Raw genomic sequence first — 18,847 nt, 5'->3', positions numbered from 1 at the left:
ATCAATAACCAAAGTATGTGCTATTACAGCAGAAGAGCATAAAACATCATGTATGTCACTGTCACTGTCCTCTGCTGCAACATTCACTGCATCCAAGTCATCTGCCTTGGCCTTGCCTTTGCCTTTGCTTCCATTATTTGCATCCTTTGTTTCAGCCTTCTTGGCTTTCTGATCCCGTATGAACTTGAAGCACTTAGACTTCACATGTCCCTTCTTGCCACAATAAAAGCATTCAATATCCTTTTTGCCACGGGACTGACTGCGGGATTTGGACTTACTAGCAGATCTCCCCTTCTGCTGAGTCCTGCCTCTATCCTGTACCTGCAAGGCATTTGAAGACTTGCTGCTCGCATTATTCTTCCTGCTCATCTCCTCCATAAGGAGAGAGCTCTCTACATCAGCATACATAAGAGTGACATTCGAATTTGACAGGGTGGTCTTGAAAGTGTCCCAACTCTCAGGGAGGGTACACAACAAGAAAGTAGCCTTGAACTCCTCATCAAGGTTCAATCCCTGTGCAATAAGCTGTGTAAAGATGGCATTGAACTCACTCAAGTGTGAGGTCATAGCTGTACCTTCCTTCATGCGAAGATCAACCAGCTTCTTCAACCAATAAACCTTACTGGCTGAGCTCTTTTGGGCATACAACTCTTCTAGCCTCTGCCATAGGCCATAAGAGGTCTTTTCAGCCTGAACATTGAACACAAGAGTATCAGAAATAGTGAGCATGATAGCTGCCCTTGCGGACAAATCAAGCTCTTCCCAGTCATCATTTGTTGTTACGCTCTAGCCGAGGTAGCATGACCTCGGAAGAATCAGTCGACATTTCCCTTATAGGATCTATCTTTGTAATATGTGTGTTTGCGCTTTATGTAAATGATCGGGAGGGATTAATGTCAAGGTCCTAGGTGAGGGCTGATAGCACCAGACTAGATAGATCTGAGACCAAGGGCCTAGTGCAAAGATTGTGCCTAGGGGCAAGGAATTAAATGCATCCCAAGAGAGGGGTGAAATGTTGCATTAGGAAGGCCCTATATGGATGACATGTGGCATCTAGATCTATCTAGGGATTTGGGGTCTGTCAAGGCTAGTGAGAGAAGATAAGGATGTGGATTTTTACGTGATTTTTGTACAGCTCCGTCTCTCTCTTGCTTAGCAGTCTTGGCAGAGTTGGCTGGGAGGAATATGAAGGTGCTACTCCCGTGATTAGGCAGGGGAGAACAGAGGAGAAGAAGAAACGGTGTTACAGTTGGTATCAGAGCTTAGGCTGTAGGGGAAAGGAGTGGAGCGTAGACCTGTGGGCAGCGCATGTCGATGGGCTGGACGTGGGGCCCTATGAATCGACGAATGAATAGATTTCAGACTGGGGTCCCGTAGGTGGTGGATTTACGGAACGCGTCGATCGTGACGTCGATGTGCAGCACCCTTTTGACGAAGGCAGTTCGAGGGGTTGGCTGGAGAGTAGATCGGTAGCGCAGGTCCTAGTCTAGGGTGGAGATCGTCATCGACGGAAACAGTTGGTATCACCGGACCTGACGGAGGTTCGTTGACGAAGGTCTTCGACCACCGAACAGTACGTGGAGAGTTGATCGGACCTGGCGGAGGTTCGTTGACGAAGGTCTTCGACCACCGAACAGTATGTGGAGAGTTGATCGGACCTGACGGAGGTTCGTTGACGAAGGTCGTTGGTAGAAGGCATCGTTAGTTGTTGAGGTGACCTTGCGGGAGGCTAATCGGTGCATAGGGAAACCCGTGGAGAGCTGTTGGTAACAGCAGTCGACTGCTTCTCTGGCGCGTATACAGTCAGAGTACGGATGATTTACGAGAGCTGATAGCAGGCCGTACGTGCAGGCTGCAAGCAGCAGGATTCGAATTCCAGGGAGCCTTTTATCTATTTTCCCTTTTGGTTTTCCTTAATCCCTGTTTTGTCAGAAGCAGTTAGACTTTTATGGTTAGCGATTGGTATAGCAAGAACAAATTATGCTTGAACAGCTTATGCCTGTGTGTTTCAGTTAGAATTAGATTGCAGGAATTTCCCTAGTACAGGGAAAAGCGCCATATGTGATACATGCCTGTATTAAATACGTGATCGGTGTGAAGGTGGGATTGCAGGAATTCCCTAGTATAGGGAATTGTGTTCAGAGTGTCAGTTTGTGATTACAGTGTTCTAAGGGTGTTTTTAAAAAAAAAAAAAAAAAAAAAACCCCCAAAACAAAACACCTATTGAACTAAATGGAAGCAGAAGAAGGGGCTTCCAGGAGGGACCCTGGTGAATCAGGAGTCCGGCCGACCCAGCAGGGATCGCGCCCAGTAGCTCATACGTTATCTGGCAGGATTGCATTGCTGGAAGATGCCTTGCAACAGTTGTTAGCACAGCAGTTACAAGCCAATGCAGGGCAGTCCGAACTTAGGAGAGTACTACAGAGTATGTCTGCCAGACCTTCTCGAGAGGAGAAGGGAAAGGCTCCAATGGAACCGGAGTCTAGTGTCCATACGGTCGAGCCTAGGAAGGCTAAAGTGCCAAATATTGCTAATTACAGACCGGAAAAGTATTCTGGTCGGATGAACGACCGTAGCTCCGATGTCATTGAGACCTGGCTACACAAATGGGACGAGGCGTTCGCCATTTGTGAGATCAGAAATGACATCAAAAAGATCCGCGAGGCCACCCATATGTTTAGTGAGGCTGCGGATCGGTGGTGGATTAAACAACAAAAAGACGGTATAGCATCCACTACCTGGGAGGGGTTTAAAAGAGAGTTCAGGAAACACTTCTTACCTCCTGACGAGGCATCCCGAGCTTGGGATCAATATAGGAACCTGCGTCAGAGAAATTTATCAGTGGCAGAATACACTGATAAGTTTCGAGAGAGTGTAATGAAGGTTGACGAACCCCTGCCTCAATCAATCCAAGTGAAAGATTTCATATTTGGATTGAATGATCGAATAAAAACGGAAGTTCGGGCTAAGTACGCAAACACGCTAGATGATGCAATAGCTATAGCCTTGAACTACGAGGATGCCAAGGGCAGCAAGCCAAGTGGGTTTGCACAGGTCGGAACCCAGTATGGGTATCCGAAGAAATCTGGGTTTAAGAAGAAGTGGACTAGTAGAGGGAGTGGTTCGCAGCCGAGTGGTCAAGCCAAGCAGGCGAGGCCGGCTGAAACTCCTAAACCAAGTACCACCATTGGAGTGAAGAGAAAAGTAACTCCAATGGCAGCCCGGGCTTGGTCTAAGTCTCCCTTGAACCCGGAACAAAGGGAAAAAGCGAGGAGAGAAGGCTTATGCTTTGGTTGCCTTCAACCTCATCAGTGGAGAGATTGTCCACGTAATAAAGATCGTCGGATGGCTGAGATGGTGATCTCAGAGTGCGACGTGGAGATGCAGGGAAGTCCCAGAGCGGAAGAGATGCAGATTCAGCTAGCGGGATCTTCTCAGAGGTTAGTACCTTGTTTGTTCTGTGTGTCTGTTACTAAGTTAGTGACGAGTGCACCTGATAACATCCTATCTAAGCCCGCAGCAACGGGGTATACAGCCTTCAATGATACGGAGTTAATCAAAATGAAAGGGCAAGTGGCCAGTCATGATGTCATTGTGTTGTTTGACTCAGCGTCAACTCACAATGTGATTAACTCCAAGCTCGTGAAGAGGCTGAAATTAAAGACAAGTCCATCTGACTATGCGTATACAGTCAGGATGGCTGATGGAAGTTCAACTGAAGTATGGGACCAAAGGGTTACCCAGTTGGAGCTTCAGATTCAGGACTATACTGAGAAGCTTGATTTTGAAATAACCAAGCTTGCTCATGCGGATATAGCCCTGGGAATGGCGTGGCATTCTAGGAAGAATCCAGCCATTGATTGGAAAAAGCACGTATATCAATTCAAGATGAATGATGTGCTTTATGTCTTGCGAGGTGGAAAAGATATACCTCAGGGACCGTTGGTTTCCGTAATGGAAATCAGAAAGGCTCAAGTAGAGTTTTTATACCTTTGCACCGCATCGGTAGAGTCGGTGAATGATTCTTCGACTAGCACTGATGTTACGCAAAGTGATGAGATGGCCAAGCTGGCTAATGTTATAACAGAGGAGTTCTCTGAATGCTTTAGGGATGAACTACCTTATGGGTTACCTCCAGAGCGGAAAGTTCAGCATAAGATTGAACTGATCCCGGGGGCAGAACCTGTAAATAGACCTCCCTATAGAATGAGTTTTACTGAAGAAGCGGAGGTGCGTAGGCAACTGGAAGAATACCTCAAGTTGGGGCAGATTCAACCAAGTTTCTCACCTTTTGCTTCACCAGTGATATTAAAGAGGAAAAAGGATGATACGTTTCGCCTCTGTATAGATTACAGAGCATTGAATAATATCACTGTTAAGCACAGGTATCCGATGGCTCGGATTGATGATTTGCTAGATGCATTACATGGAGCCGTGATTTTCAGCAAGATAGATCTTAAGTGCGGCTATCATCAGATCCGGATTAGAGCCGAGGATGTGCATAAAACCGCTTTTAGAAGCAGGTTTGGTCATTATGAGTTTTTGGTGATGCCCTTCGGACTTACCAATGCTCCAGCGACCTTCGTCATGCTTATGAACGATTTACTACGTCCGTATATCGGAAAGTTCGTAGTACATTTTATTGACGATATCTTGATATTCAGTAAAAGTATTACTGAGCATCGTGAACACTTAAGGATAGTGTTCAGTACTTTGAGGAAAGCCAGTCTTTATGTGAATAAAAAGAAAACTATACTGTGTATGGTTAGGCTTGAGTATCTAGGGTTCATAATTACTCCACAGGGGGTAGAAATGGATCCGAAGAAAGTGGCTGCGATACTAACTTGGCCAATCCCTCAGAGTCTGACCGCGTTGCGATCATTCTTGGGATTCGTCCAGTTTTATAGAAGGCATATCAAAGGATATTCCGAAATAGTATCGCCATTGACTGATCTGACCTCAGATAAAGTACCTTTTATTTGGGGACAGAATCAACAGGAAAGTTTTAACACCATAAAACAAGCTGTGGTCTCAGGACCGGTGTTAAAAATAGTTGATCCCCAGAAACCGTTGTTCCTAGAAACCGATGCAAGTGGCATTGCGGTAGGAGCAGTCCTCCTTCAAGAGGGAAGGCCAGTAGCCTTTGAAAGCAAGAAGCTTTCTCCCTCTCAAAGGAATTGGCCAACTCATGAATTGGAGTTGTATGCAGTTATCCATGCTTTGAAAACATGGAGGCATTATCTGTATGGTTCAGAGTTTTATGTGGATGTAGATCATGATACTCTGAAACATTTTTGTAAACAACCTGACTTGAGGGGCCGCCAAGCTAGGTGGGCAGAGCTCATGCAGGAGTTTAATTTAACGATTCGGTACCGAAGAGGAAAAGACAATAAGGTTGCTGATGCGTTGTCTCGCATTATGCACAATCTGAGTTTCACGGTATTAGAGAGCGCTCTAATGACCGAGATCAGAGAAACTCAGAAGGTGGACGAGTTTGTCCAGAGCTTATGGCCTAAAGCTCATGTGTTAAAACCCGGGGAAAATGAAAAGGATGACCTGGCATCCAGAAAGGGCCAAACTTATGCAAGATATACCATAAGGGATGGTATGCTAGTTAGAAATGGCAAGGTTGTAGTACCTGGTCAGAATGATCTCAGGCAGAGAGTCATTCGACAATGCCATGATAGCCCGTGTGCGGGACATCCAGGTGTCGAGAAGACATATGATCTCGTGAAGCGAGATTTCTTTTGGCCAAAGATGAAAAAGCATATTCATGAATATGTGACACGGTGTTTCTCGTGTCAAGTAAGTAAGGCCGAGCGGGTGAAGCCACCCGGACTTTTACAGCCCTTGGAAATACCACTAAGTAAGTGGGAGAGCATTTCCATGGACTTTATTGTAGGGTTACCTGCAACACAAGGAGGGTATAATTCTATCCTTGTGGTGGTTGATCGTCTAACCAAGATGGCTCACTTCATTCCGACTAGAGAGTCTATTAGTGCCCCGCAAGTAGCGGATTTGTTTATTAGACATATATTTCGTCTGCATGGATTGCCTAGATCCATAGTGTCAGACAGAGATGTCAGGTTTACCGGTCACTTTTGGACAGCGGTATTTGAGACACTAAGGACTGAGTTGGGAATGAGTAGTGGGGATCATCCTGAGACGGATGGTCAGACGGAGAGAGTCAACCAGACTTTAGAGGATATGCTGAGGGCATATGTGTCATTGAGGCAACATACATGGGACAAGTGGTTGCCATTGTTGGAGTTTGCCTACAATGATAGAAAACATTCATCTACTGGGTTCAGTCCGTTTGAACTGAACTATGGTTATAGACCAGCCAATCCGACTATAGTTGGAGTACCTCAGAAAGTGCCTAGTGCCGCGAACTTTGTAGTTCAGATGCGGGAGATGCTAGCACTTGCGAGAGCTAACATCCGCCAGGCTATGGATAGAGCCAAGGTGTATGTGGATGAAAATCGGTCTATAAGAGTATTTGAAGAAGGAGAAAAAGTTTTTCTCAGAATTCCTTCGCACTCGAAGTCGTTGACTTCAGGAGAGTGTGCTAAGTTATCACCTCGATACTGTGGGCCGTGGTTAATTCTGAAAAGAATAGGCAGTGTGGCCTATAAATTAGAATTGCCACAGGGGTGTAAGGTGCACCCGGTTTTTCATGTTTCACGTTTAAAGAAATTTTTACATACTGGTGACTCACTAATCGAAGGTGTGGTTTTGTTTCAGGAGATAGAGGATATTGCAAGGCGCAAACCAACAAGAATCCTGGACCGAGGAACAATGCAAATACGAAATCGGAAGATACCCACGGTGTTGGTTGCATGGCATGGTCAGCCTCTATCCGAAGCTACTTGGGAATCCGTATATCAGTTGCGGAGAGTGTTCCCAGACTTTATCATCGAGGATGCTGATGTCTGAAGAGGGAAGGAATGTTACGCTCTAGCCGAGGTAGCATGACCTCGGAAGAATCAGTCGACATTTCCCTTATAGGATCTATCTTTGTAATATGTGTGTTTGCGCTTTATGTAAATGATCGGGAGGGATTAATGTCAAGGTCCTAGGTGAGGGCTGATAGCACCAGACTAGATAGATCTGAGACCAAGGGCCTAGTGCAAAGATTGTGCCTAGGGGCAAGGAATTAAATGCATCCCAAGAGAGGGGTGAAATGTTGCATTAGGAAGGCCCTATATGGATGACATGTGGCATCTAGATCTATCTAGGGATTTGGGGTCTGTCAAGGCTAGTGAGAGAAGATAAGGATGTGGATTTTTACGTGATTTTTGTACAGCTCCGTCTCTCTCTTGCTTAGCAGTCTTGGCAGAGTTGGCTGGGAGGAATATGAAGGTGCTACTCCCGTGATTAGGCAGGGGAGAACAGAGGAGAAGAAGAAACGGTGTTACATTTGTCATGTCAGATGGCTTGACACCCTTCACCCTTATGGGCTTAGAAATCTTCTTTAACAGAAGTACATTCAAACACTGTTCTGCCCATAATGCATAATTGTGTGCCCCTTCCAATTTCTTTATGTTCAGAATTGATGATTCACTTCCCCCTGATGCCATATCAGATAAGGAAAGTACCTGACTCCCTGTAAGTCAAGAAAGACTGAATAAAATTCTGATTTCTCAGAAAAAACCTGCTCTATCAAGAGCCAGGAGCACTTACAATAGTGCTGTTTTTTACTGTCAGAAAATCTGCAGCAAAACAGAAAATTCCCCCCAGTTACTGTACCTTCTGACACACTGTACCGTGCTCAAATAGGCATAAAAACAGTAATTCAGAATGCTGCAGCTGCTCCACAAGTGCTTTAACAGTGCATCATCAGCTGACAAAGCACAAACACTGCTGTCCTGATCACTCCTCCCACCTCAAATGAGGTATTGCACTGATTTAATATGCATAAACCACTTGGCATACACCAAAAAAAAAAATCTGACACTTCAGCCTGTCACAAAACCTGCAACAGAAAATGGGATAAATCCCAAGCAATCACCCTTCTGCCAAGGGGATGATATGCATCTGAAGATCTCTGTCGGTAACCCAAGTGCTCTCAAACAAAATCTGGGCAAAAGCCCCTTGATCTGACACCTGAACCAAGTGAAGAACACCTCAACACTGAGGTAGCATGCAATGTGAACATCTCTCTGACAAAATCAACCAACAGTGTAATGCATATACTGCCCTGTGTAGAAATGACATACACAGATCCCAACGTACAAACACTCAATGAGGAACCTTTTGAGCACTGTCAACGATGGACAGTTAGGGACCGAGTAAACTCGATGCGCCCTGGCCAAGCATGGCTCAACTGAGGTTCTCTGAGTGTTGCACAAGAAATGTGACCTGCAAGAAAATGTCACCTCCACATTGCGGAAATCAAGACGAATGTGTGCACTCTGACACCACACTACCTCAAGGCATACAAAGCATCAACTGCTGAGCAAAAGCCCTATGATCTGCTCACCCGTAAACTGAGATTCAAACCCAATAGAAGCATATATACTTTGTCAGATGCATAAATCCCAATATCTGCTGTACTTTCTGTACTAGCAGCAATGTACCTGCTGTACCTGTGTACGTGTGCAGGGTACGGAATCCCAGAAGAGAGAAAAAAGAATTTTTTTCGAAAAGTTCTTCCCTGATGCAGTTCCCTGTAGGTACGGCAGTACGGACGGCCGTACGTCCGTACTGTTTTGTACGGCGCGCGAAAAGGCGTGCTGCCTGCGCCCACACGTGCGCCTGCGCGATGCGCTGCTGCTGCAGCCCGCACTGCCTCTGAGCTCACGCTACCGGCGTCCACACGTGCGCGCCGCCTTGCTGCCCGCAGATCTGCTGTAGCCCGCGAGGGCTGTACGGGCGACTCCTATCCGTACGGATGTACGGACGACGTACGTCCGTACACTTGCGCGCCGCCTCTGCTGTCCCGCTGCGCCGCGACGCGCCCTCACTGCCCCGCTGCAGCCCGTGCTGCCTGCGCAATGCCAAGCTCCGCCACGCTGCCTGAGGGCACGAGTCCCGAGGGGGTAGAGGAAGAGGTAGGCAGGGGTAGAGAGGAAGTAAGGCTCTGATACCAGTTGAGAGGGAAGGAAGTAGGGAGAAGAGCAAAAGGGGAAGAGAGTGTGAGAGAGAGAGAGAGACTCAAATGTGCGGGTGTGAAGTGATGAGCCACACCACAAACTCATTAGTTTTATTAGGATTAGGTTTTACCCTATGACTGTCTTAAGACAGTCATAATTGTCCTATCTTTAATAAAGGGGTGGCAATGTGCCTTTACCCCAACAGCACTTATGTGTATTTGGCTGCGAGTGCTTTGCTCGTGTACGCAAAGAACTGCGCACCAAACTGGATCCAAAGTCTATCAGATGCATCTTTATGGGTTATGGTGACGAAGGTGAAATGGGGTACAGGTTATGGGATCCCGCTAAACGGAAGATTATACGCAGCAATGATGTCATCTTTAAAGAGGATAGTGTACACAAGGAACCCGTGCAACCTGTGGAATACAGGAGGGTTATTTATGATGATGTTGGACAGCAAAGAATGCCCATTTATATGCAGCAGCAGGCTGCTGCAGATAACCCTGTTCAAGAGGGTATACAGGCTGAAAATCAGCCAAATAATTTCGCCAATGATGCACCACTGAATATGCCAGCAAATGGGGCTGTAGAACAGCCAGATATGGTGGTACAGCCACCCGTCATGCATGACGAACAGGCTGGACAGCAGCCTAATCCGGAACATTGTGTCAGGAGCAGCACCCGTGTACAACGGCCTCCTGCCAGGTTTGTTCCAGGAGCCAATAATGTGGCTGATTTTATCATGCTGACAGATTGTGGTGAGCCTTCTAGCTTCAAGGAAGCTATGGGAAGAACAGAGAAAAAGAAGTGGGAGAAAGCCATGCAGTCAGAAATGGACTCCCTACTTCAAAATGATACATGGGACTTGGTGCAGCTACCTGCAGGCAGAAAGGTTTTGCCATGCAAGTGGGTTTACAAAGTCAAAGTGGATTCAAATGCTTTACCGAGGTATAAGGCCAGATTGGTTGCCAAAGGATTTAAGCAGGAGAAGGGCATTGACTTTGATGAGATCTTTTCCCCTGTAGTCAAGATGACTACTTTGAGAGCAGTGTTAGCTCTTGTTGCTCATGACGACATGGATTTATGTCAGATGGAAGACAGCTTTTCTTCACGGAGATCTCCATGATGAGATCTATATGAGTCAGCCAGAGGGATATGTTGTTAAAGGGAAAGAGCAGCTTGTGTGTAAGCTCAAGAGGAGCTTGTATGGACTCAAGCAGGCGCCAAGAGAATGGTACAAGAAGTTTGATGCCTTCATGCAGTCCCAAGGGTATCACAGGTGTGAGACAGATCATTGCTTGTACACCAAACGGGCAAAGGATGGCAGTTTGATGCTACTCATTCTATATGTGGATGACATGCTTATTGCCAGTAAATCTCAGCATGAGATTAGTGCTTTGAAGAAACAACTGCATAAGTCTTTTGACATGAAAGACTTGGGTGATGCAAATCATATTCTTGGCATGCGGATTACTCGTGACCGGTCCAAGGGACTTTTGTTTCTGTCACAGAAGGAGTACATTGACAAAGTACTGCAGCGGTTTAAAATGGAGGGGGGGAAGTCTATTAGCACCCCGTTGCCTCCACATTTAAAACTCAGCAGTAAGGACAGCCCCAGATCAGACGATGATAAGGCTGAAATGGCCAAGGTTCCGTATGCATCTGCAGTTGGTTCTTTGATGTATGCCATGGTTGCCACTCGTCCGGATATTGCTTTTGCGGTGCGAGTCATCAGCAGGTACATGGCAAATCCAGGCAAGAGGCACTGGGAAGCAGTGAAAGGTGTCTTGAGGTATCTCAAGGGTACCAAAGACTTGTGCATATGCTATGGTAGGCAAGATGCATTGGTGCATGGTTTTACAGATTCAGACTATGCAGGGAATGTAGATAACCGGAAGTCTACTACCGGTTATATTTTCACATTTGCAGGAGGTGCTATATCATGGGTGTCTCGGTTGCAGAAATGCATTGCACTGTCAACCACTGAAGCTGAATATGTTGCAGCCACTGAGGCTTGCAAGGAAGCAATATGGCTTACTCGGCTGGTGGGAGATTTGGGCATTACAGGAGATATGCCAGTTTTGCATTGTGATAGTCAGAGTGCTATCATGTTGGCAAAGAATCCGGTCTTTCATCAAAAGACCAAGCACATTGATGTGAAATATCATTTCATCAGGGAGGTACTGGAAGACAAGCGACTCGAGCTTGTGAAAGTGCACACTGATGATAATCCTGCAGATTTGCTCACTAAGAGCTTGCCTACAGAGCGGTTTGCGCATTGCCGCCACATCATGGGATCAGGATTAAGACCATTCTTATTTTATGGTCTTGTATACAGTAACTGTATATTGCTGTAATTTTTATTCTTTTCTCCCCTTTAGGCACATTGGCCTTTAGGTGGGAGGTTGTTGGGGTAAAGGCACATTGCCACCCCTTTATTAAAGATAGGACATCTATGACTGTCTTAAGACAGTCATAGGGTAAAACCTAATCCTAATAAAACTAATGAGTTTGTGGTGTGAGTCATCACTTCACACCCACACATTTGAGTCTCACTCTCTCTCACTCTCTTCCTCTTTTTGCTCTTCTCCTTGCTTCCTTCCCTCTCTGGGGTAAATACACATTGCCACCCCTTTATTAAAGATAGGGCATCTATGACTGTCTTAAGACAGTCATAGGGTAAAACCTAATCCTAATAAAACTAATGAGTTTGTGGTGTGGCTCATCACTTCACACCCACACATTTGAGTCTCACTCTCTCTCACTCTCTTCCTCTTTTTGCTCTTCTCCCTGCTTCCTTCCCTCTCACTCTCACACACTTTGCATGTAGGTCGAAAATAGAAACAAGTACTCTCACTAGGGCGCTCTTCCTCATTGGAGGCCAATCGACATTCAAATTCTGCATGCATTGCACACATTTGCATTCTTGAGAAGGTTGGTTCTTCACATTTGGTATCAGAGTAATGACAATCCACGAAAGGAATGGTAGGAGAAGAGGAAGAGTGCAGCGGGACAGAGGGCGGAAGTGTGCGAGAGAAAGTCACAGGTCGCAAGCGCAACGCGAGAGAAGGGTCTGTATTGGCGGGGCATGTGCAAGAAGGCTCGCGCGAGAGAAGGCGCATGCACGTGGCATGACAGAAGATGCACAGCGCTCTGGAGATGCTGCACAATGAGTGCACGGTTCAATCACGAGACCGTGAAATCTGAAGGGTGATAGCAAATTCTGCAGAAGGGTGGCAGCAAACTTCGGCAGAAGCAAGCTGCGGTGTAAGGGTGCATGTAGATCGCCCTCTTGTTTCTCTTTTTGGGAAGGGTTTTTTTGGAACATAACCTTTGAATTCTGGGGCCTTTGAGGTAAGGGCTCTCTCTGTTTTTTTGGGGTCTTTGGACGGGGAAGGGGCTGTCCTAGCAGGTGACTCCCCCGTGTGAATAGACCCTTAAAACCCTTAAACCGTGAGGAAAAGAGACCCCCCCCGTTCTCTCCAACGGAAAGTCGGATTGGAATAAGATTTCAAGGGGGTGATCCACCCATCAAGTATCCCCTATAACGGTATCTAGAGCTCCAGTCCACTCAAAATAAGTAGCCCAAACAGAGTGCACCAGTTTACAGCAGAAATACAAGAAGAAAAGCCTAAAAGAGAAGGAAGAAGAGGTCATTTGAAGTGGTTTTTCGATACAAGCAAAGCGGGAGTCGAATAAGTACCACCAACTCTACAATACTTGGCTTTTGCTGTAAAATAAACCCCTTTTCTGAAATTACAGCGAGTCATTTTCTCTCTTGTATTACTAAAAGGAAAGAATGTAAGGAGAAGGGATATTTAATAGTGAACTTGTCCTTTTTCCTCCACTACGAGAAGGACATAGGGAGAGAACACCATCACCTCCTCCTGAAGAGGATAATGTAGATGAGAGTTACACACATATTGAGTATGATAACCCACGTATAGAATTGCCTTCGTCTCTCCTTCAAGAATCTCTTGATAGGGAGTTTTCCTTTAGAAATGAAGGGAGAAACGAGTCCATCCAAGAGCAAGGTGTTGAGTTTACGCCTTTAACTCAAAATCCCCTACACATGGATTATAATCCAAGTGCAAGAGGGAGAGAGGAGTCTCCCGTTGATAAGCTGGTTTCTCAGCTTAGCCATATGATTGAACAATCCATTATGACAAAATTTGGGACTAAGAGAGTGCTGAATTTTGGCGATGAAGATTCTCAAAGAGAGCTAAATTCCAACCCCGAGAGAGAATAGAGTTCCCAAAATATGATGGAGCAAGAGAGGCAGATAAAATTCTCAATTGGATTCGCCATTTTGAGCTATATTTTGCCCATCAAGATAAGACCGACCACGAGAAGCTTGCTCTTGCCACACTGCATCTGTGGCACAAACAGGAAAAGAGCCTATTCTTCAATGGTCCAAATTTGTAGAGCAGCTTAAGCCCACTTTCATGCCTCCGAGGCATGAAGAAGAATTGAGCTTCCGTTGGGAAAGGTTCAGGCAATTAAAAACGAGAGTAATGTTGAATTTACAGCTAGGTTTTGGAAACTCTCTTTAGAGTTACCTGAGAAGAGCAAGGATGATAGAAGGAAAGAAGGAAGAAGTATTTAGCAGCCCTAACCCCGAAAGTGAGGTATGAGGTTGAAATGTTCAACCCAACTACCTTGAAAGACCTCACTAAATTGGCTGAGATTGTTGAGAGGAAATTGAATCCTCGTAAACCCTTCAACCAAGGAAAGGAGAAAGCTATTGTACAAAATGTTAACAGCCAATCACGTCCTGGATGGATACCATTTCCTTTCATGATTGACGATGAGAAGAATAAGCTAATTATGGAGGGTAAATGTTTCGGATGTAAGAAACATAAGCCAGTGTATCCATGGCATAAATGTCCTACTCTATTAGCCAAAATTGCCAAAACCAACTTTGTAAAAGGGAAAGGCAAAGCATCCAAGCAGGAAGGTGAGGCTTCTACCTCCTCATCCCAGGACTATACGGTGAACATAGAACCACGAGTAAATGCTATCCATTCAACCGACATTGGTGTATGGATGTGTGAACTGAATAGAGAGTAGGCATATTCATTGTAGAGTATGGACAGAGAATAAAGAATCTTCTTCTACATGTAGAGCATCTTATAGGATGATAAGGGCTGAAATAGAAAAAAAAAACAAGAAACAAGAGATTAAAGGTCTATAGTTTCTATAGACCAAGTAGTTCTCCATCGCAAAATCAACTATGGCCAAGGTCTACCTAGTTCAATAACACATTTGGGGTGAGAGAACATCTTTTGAATACTGACCAGTTTGTTCAGAATATGTTTTAGCTTATTGAGCAGGTTACTATAAAGAGATTCCAACAGCTTGGTATTCAAAAGAGAGTTCTAAGTATGAAGAGATATTGAAGAGGCACTGCAGTGGTACTTCTGCATTTTGAATATTCAGCATTAAGAGGAACCAGAACTTGAAGATGGGATTTAAGTTCTGATCCAGAAGAGATCGTGTACTACCACGAGAAGACTATTTGTAGATTATGAAGAGGAAATGCAAATGTAGAAGTAAAAGAGAAGCGTATGCAAGAGAAAGAGACGAGAGAGGATCCAAAAGAGGACTTTTGTCCATTCAAGCAGGAGGAGGTGTCATGACAAGAGAAATCACCAATCCGTGATTAGTAGACATTAAAACATTATTATATGTTATACGCCAATGGTGTAACATGTATTTGTATTTATGATGGACACCGATCGATTTGTTATGGCGGTGGATCATCTCAGTAGATAGGACTAGTCGAGCTGGAGCCACTACTTTTAGATGGCATCAAATTTGGACATGGATACTTATTCTTTTAATAACAAGTGAGTACAAGTACTCGTGAGCACTGCCTTCAATTGGTTCTGTCAAAGAAAAACAATTGTCTAGATGAATGAATGATTAATTTGCAACACCTGTGATGGAAGCCCGTGTATAGGAAAGTTCGAATGATTTGCAAACTCCGTGAGAGAGAGAGAGAGAGAGAGAGAGAGAGAGAGAGAGAGAGAACTAAAATAGTAAGGGGCCACGTGGCGAAAAATGGTGTGGGACACTTTTTTAAGAAAAGTGAAACGATAGCTCTGCTTGGAAGGCAGTGCTAAAAATGTGCACACGTATCTAGGTCCTAGGGGCAATAGGAACGGAAGGGTGCATTAAGGTGCATTGAATGGTAGATGCATGAGTCATAGGCTAAGGGTAGGTGTAAATGAGAAGATGGAACTTGAGTGATCTCAAGGGACATTGATGAAAGGGTATCACCCTTTCGTTGTGAATCTCACGTAGCATTCTTCATTCACTTTGCATTTCATCCGCCATCTCTCACACACCTTGCATGTAGGTCGAAAATAGAAATAAGTACTCTTACAAGGACACGCTTCCCTGTTGGAGGGCCAATTGGCATTCAAATTCTGCATGCATTGCACACATTTGCATTCTTGAGAAGGTTGGTTCGAAGGTTGGTTCTTCACAAACAATGCAAGTTTCGATTTGGAAATCCAAGGATATAAGCATTTTATTAATGGAGGATCAAAGATCCATAATTTTACTTCTTAGCTTAAAGACAAGACCAAAGGATGTGCCTTGAAGAGAGCTTCGTGCTGATATAAGTTTCATAAGAAATAGACCAGCCAGTTAGAAGTCAAACAGTCATGAAAGCTGGTCCTCTTCCTTTGATTTCGCATTAGAAGAAGGCTATCTTAGCAATGAACTAAAGCCCATAGAGCTGGCCCAAGAGAGAGACACCAGCCTTCAAAACAGCTCAAGCAATGGGCTCCTTAGAGAAAAACTATGTAGGGATGACATGAAGTTGGATGAAACTCCAGAATCTCAAGAGAGAGAGAGAGGGAGGGAGCGAAGGCGACTATCTGAACATGTACTTCTAGCTCGAGTCTTAGCTTCTGGTACCATGTAAGAACACACAAGGGAAAATTGAATCACCCCACTAGATCACACTAGATCCTGCTCCGGATGTGCACACATACAATGTAAATGTCAACCACACTTAGATCTGGAATAGATAGCAAGATATGATAATCAATACTTGAATAAGAATGTCTTGCTAGAAATCAACCAACAGAGGGTACGCATAGCGGAAGACTGATAGAATAGCCCAAGAGCTCACACAGTGTGTGTGGGGTTGGGAATCACAAACTTCTTTAACTTATGTACACCAAATAGATGTGCAGACTCATCAATAGACAATGAACCACCCAGATATAGAAGCTACCAAAACAATGTATTTCTGTCCAAAACTATGGACACAACAAAAGAGAGAGAGATCCAAAGTCCCACCGGAGCGCGGTACTTCTACTATCTGTCGGCTATCTCTAGACTCGAGCCCGCATGCTCCACCTCGAGTGTATGTAGACTCTTTGTCCAGATCCAAACACCTTGCTGCCCTAGAAGACAGCCAAGGTCTCAGCCTTACACTTGAGCTAAGTCTGCAGCAACACTACCTTAAGTGGGGAAGCCTAAAGTTGCCACGTGGCATCCTAAGTTGGCTATCCCATAAGCATAGGTGCACTTTTTTCTGGCATATACCTATAAAAGGGCCCTAGTTGTACTTCGTACTTATCTTCCACATCTATTCATTAAGCCTCCAAGAAAGTCTAGAAATTAGCCATTGCGGGATGTTGATCCCATCCCTGAGGGGGATGTCATGATGCACACTACAAGAATGGGCAGTGGGTGAACCCTAGATGATGGCATTGAAGCTATTGACACCCCTGGCAGTGGTAGACAGGAGATTATAGAGGGCACCTCATGTACCTCAAGGTCAGGAGCAGATTAACAATGGAAATTTAGATCCTATACTACAGGCTCTTAAGGAAATGACCCTGGCAATTAAGGCTAATGGTTTGAGACTACATAACTCTTTTGCTACCATGAACAGGAACTTGGATCAGCTCAGAAGGAGCCAGGGGAAAGAGCTTATGGAGCAGGCCATAGAGGATGACTCAGATTCTGATGCTGACATTAGTGCTGAACCTATTGCAGACCCTTTTAGTTTCATGTCATCAGCAAGGAAGGCCTACCATTCTAATGGGGGAACAGCCTATAGGAGCAGGGAGCAACCAAGGAGCAATGTGCCCAAGGGTGCTAGCCCTGAGATGGATGGTTATGTCAGAGATTCAATGAGTATAAGGCCCTACCAGCGGACCTCAGGTCAGTCGCGCCTTTCCATCAATATATCCAGAAAATTAAATCTGCGGAGTCCAAGGGACCCACTCATCAAGACGAGGATGCCAAAGACAAGATTGTTTTGTCTAAGTTCAAGTATGACACAAGTACCGCTAATGCGTTGGAGGAATGTTTCAGCAAAATGGAGGACTATTTTATTCTATATCCTAAGAGTGAGCAAAGTAGGGGCTGTTCTCCACTCAGAGGATTATGCCCACACTTGGTGAAGGCACCTCTAGCTAGAGGGCACTCCTATCTACACTAAGGAGGATTTCAAAGAGCAAATGTTTGAGACCTTTCTATCTCCCTTTGCCAGAGATAAGTTGGTATGTGAATGGTATGAACTAACTCAAGAGGATTCAATAAAAAATTATATCAAAAGGTTCTGGATTCTGGAAGCTATCTTTATTTGCCCATGATAGGAGCAGGTTGCTCAGGTTCACTCATGAGTTGGATCCAAGTATAACAGCTGCTGTGTCAGCCCAAAATCCAAGCACTCTAAGGGAGGCCATGAGATTGTTAGAAATGACCCAATAGAGGGTACGCACTAAACTGAGCATGATCATATAGATTGAGGAAGATCCTATTCCAGATGACCTTACAAGAGAGAATAAAGTCCATGAGTGTGAGGGTGATTACCAAGGAGATGTTGAGTCTGATCATGGGTCCAAAGAGGATCCCTCCTTCCATATGACCCTGGTGGATCTACTCCATGTGATCCTATGGTGGTGGTGACTGCCAGCCTAAGCAGGATACCCCAGCAATGGAGGATTGAGGTTATTGACGATTCCGTGGATGTTGGCAGAGATTCAGATGGAAATTCTTGTGTTGATGATGATAACTTGTTTTGGGACATGCAATCTGGGCTGTACAACATGTCTCCTGAGGCGGTCACTCACGATTTCTTGGGGTAAGCCATGCGACTTGAATACATTTTGTTGCAGCCTGCTGATATTGTGATAATTCTATCTTAAGTGGTGCGTTGCCCTATCAGCTAGTTGTCTTAGCATTTTCTTTTTCCCTTTGATGCTTATCCGGGATAAACTAAAATGAAATCGTTTAGTCTTCACAAGCAATTACAGCTTGAATGAAGAGATTGTGGACTACAATTTGATTAGCCTTCTTCTATAGTGCTAGCCTTCGTCACAGCTGAGTCTGCTCTTCACCTCCGGAGTGCCAACAGAAACTCAGTACGAAGACCTTAGTATAAATGGATGCTCAAGTATGTGTGGGTGTGTGGATTTGTCTGTGTGAGAGCATATGTTTATACCATGGTCTACACCCACTGTTTGGCACTGATGATGTCAGTGGGGATGTCATAGTAGCTAGTAGTCCCTGCTATGCGTGCTGGATGAAAGGGAACCAATGGATTGACGGTATTGTGCCGTGTGAAAACCAGCTGGCTCATTGGCTCCTTGGGATGATGGGCCCATTGGTTGATTTTCATATCCACAGCTTTGCCAACTTTTTGAGGGCAAGAGAGAGAGAGAAAGAAAGAAAAAGAAAAAATAAAGTTAAGTAAATTCCTCCAAAGACCAAACGGTCTATGA

The 18,847-nt window shown here is 44.9% G+C and overlaps 1 protein-coding gene across 1 annotated transcript in view; it reads left to right on the top strand.

Moving 5' to 3' along the window:
* The window catches only part of LOC147886451 (protein mago nashi homolog 2), a 29,604-nt gene that overhangs the window by 9,090 nt on the left and 1,667 nt on the right, over positions 1-18,847 (top strand). The gene's annotated exons all lie outside the window — the stretch shown is intronic.

The sequence above is a fragment of the Dipteris shenzhenensis genome, chromosome 24, assembly GCF_047967505.1.
Source record: "Dipteris shenzhenensis isolate YYH24624 ecotype China chromosome 24, Dip_SZ_1.0, whole genome shotgun sequence".
NCBI lineage: Eukaryota > Viridiplantae > Streptophyta > Polypodiopsida > Gleicheniales > Dipteridaceae > Dipteris > Dipteris shenzhenensis.
This window is presented reverse-complemented; position numbering and strand designations above follow the sequence as displayed.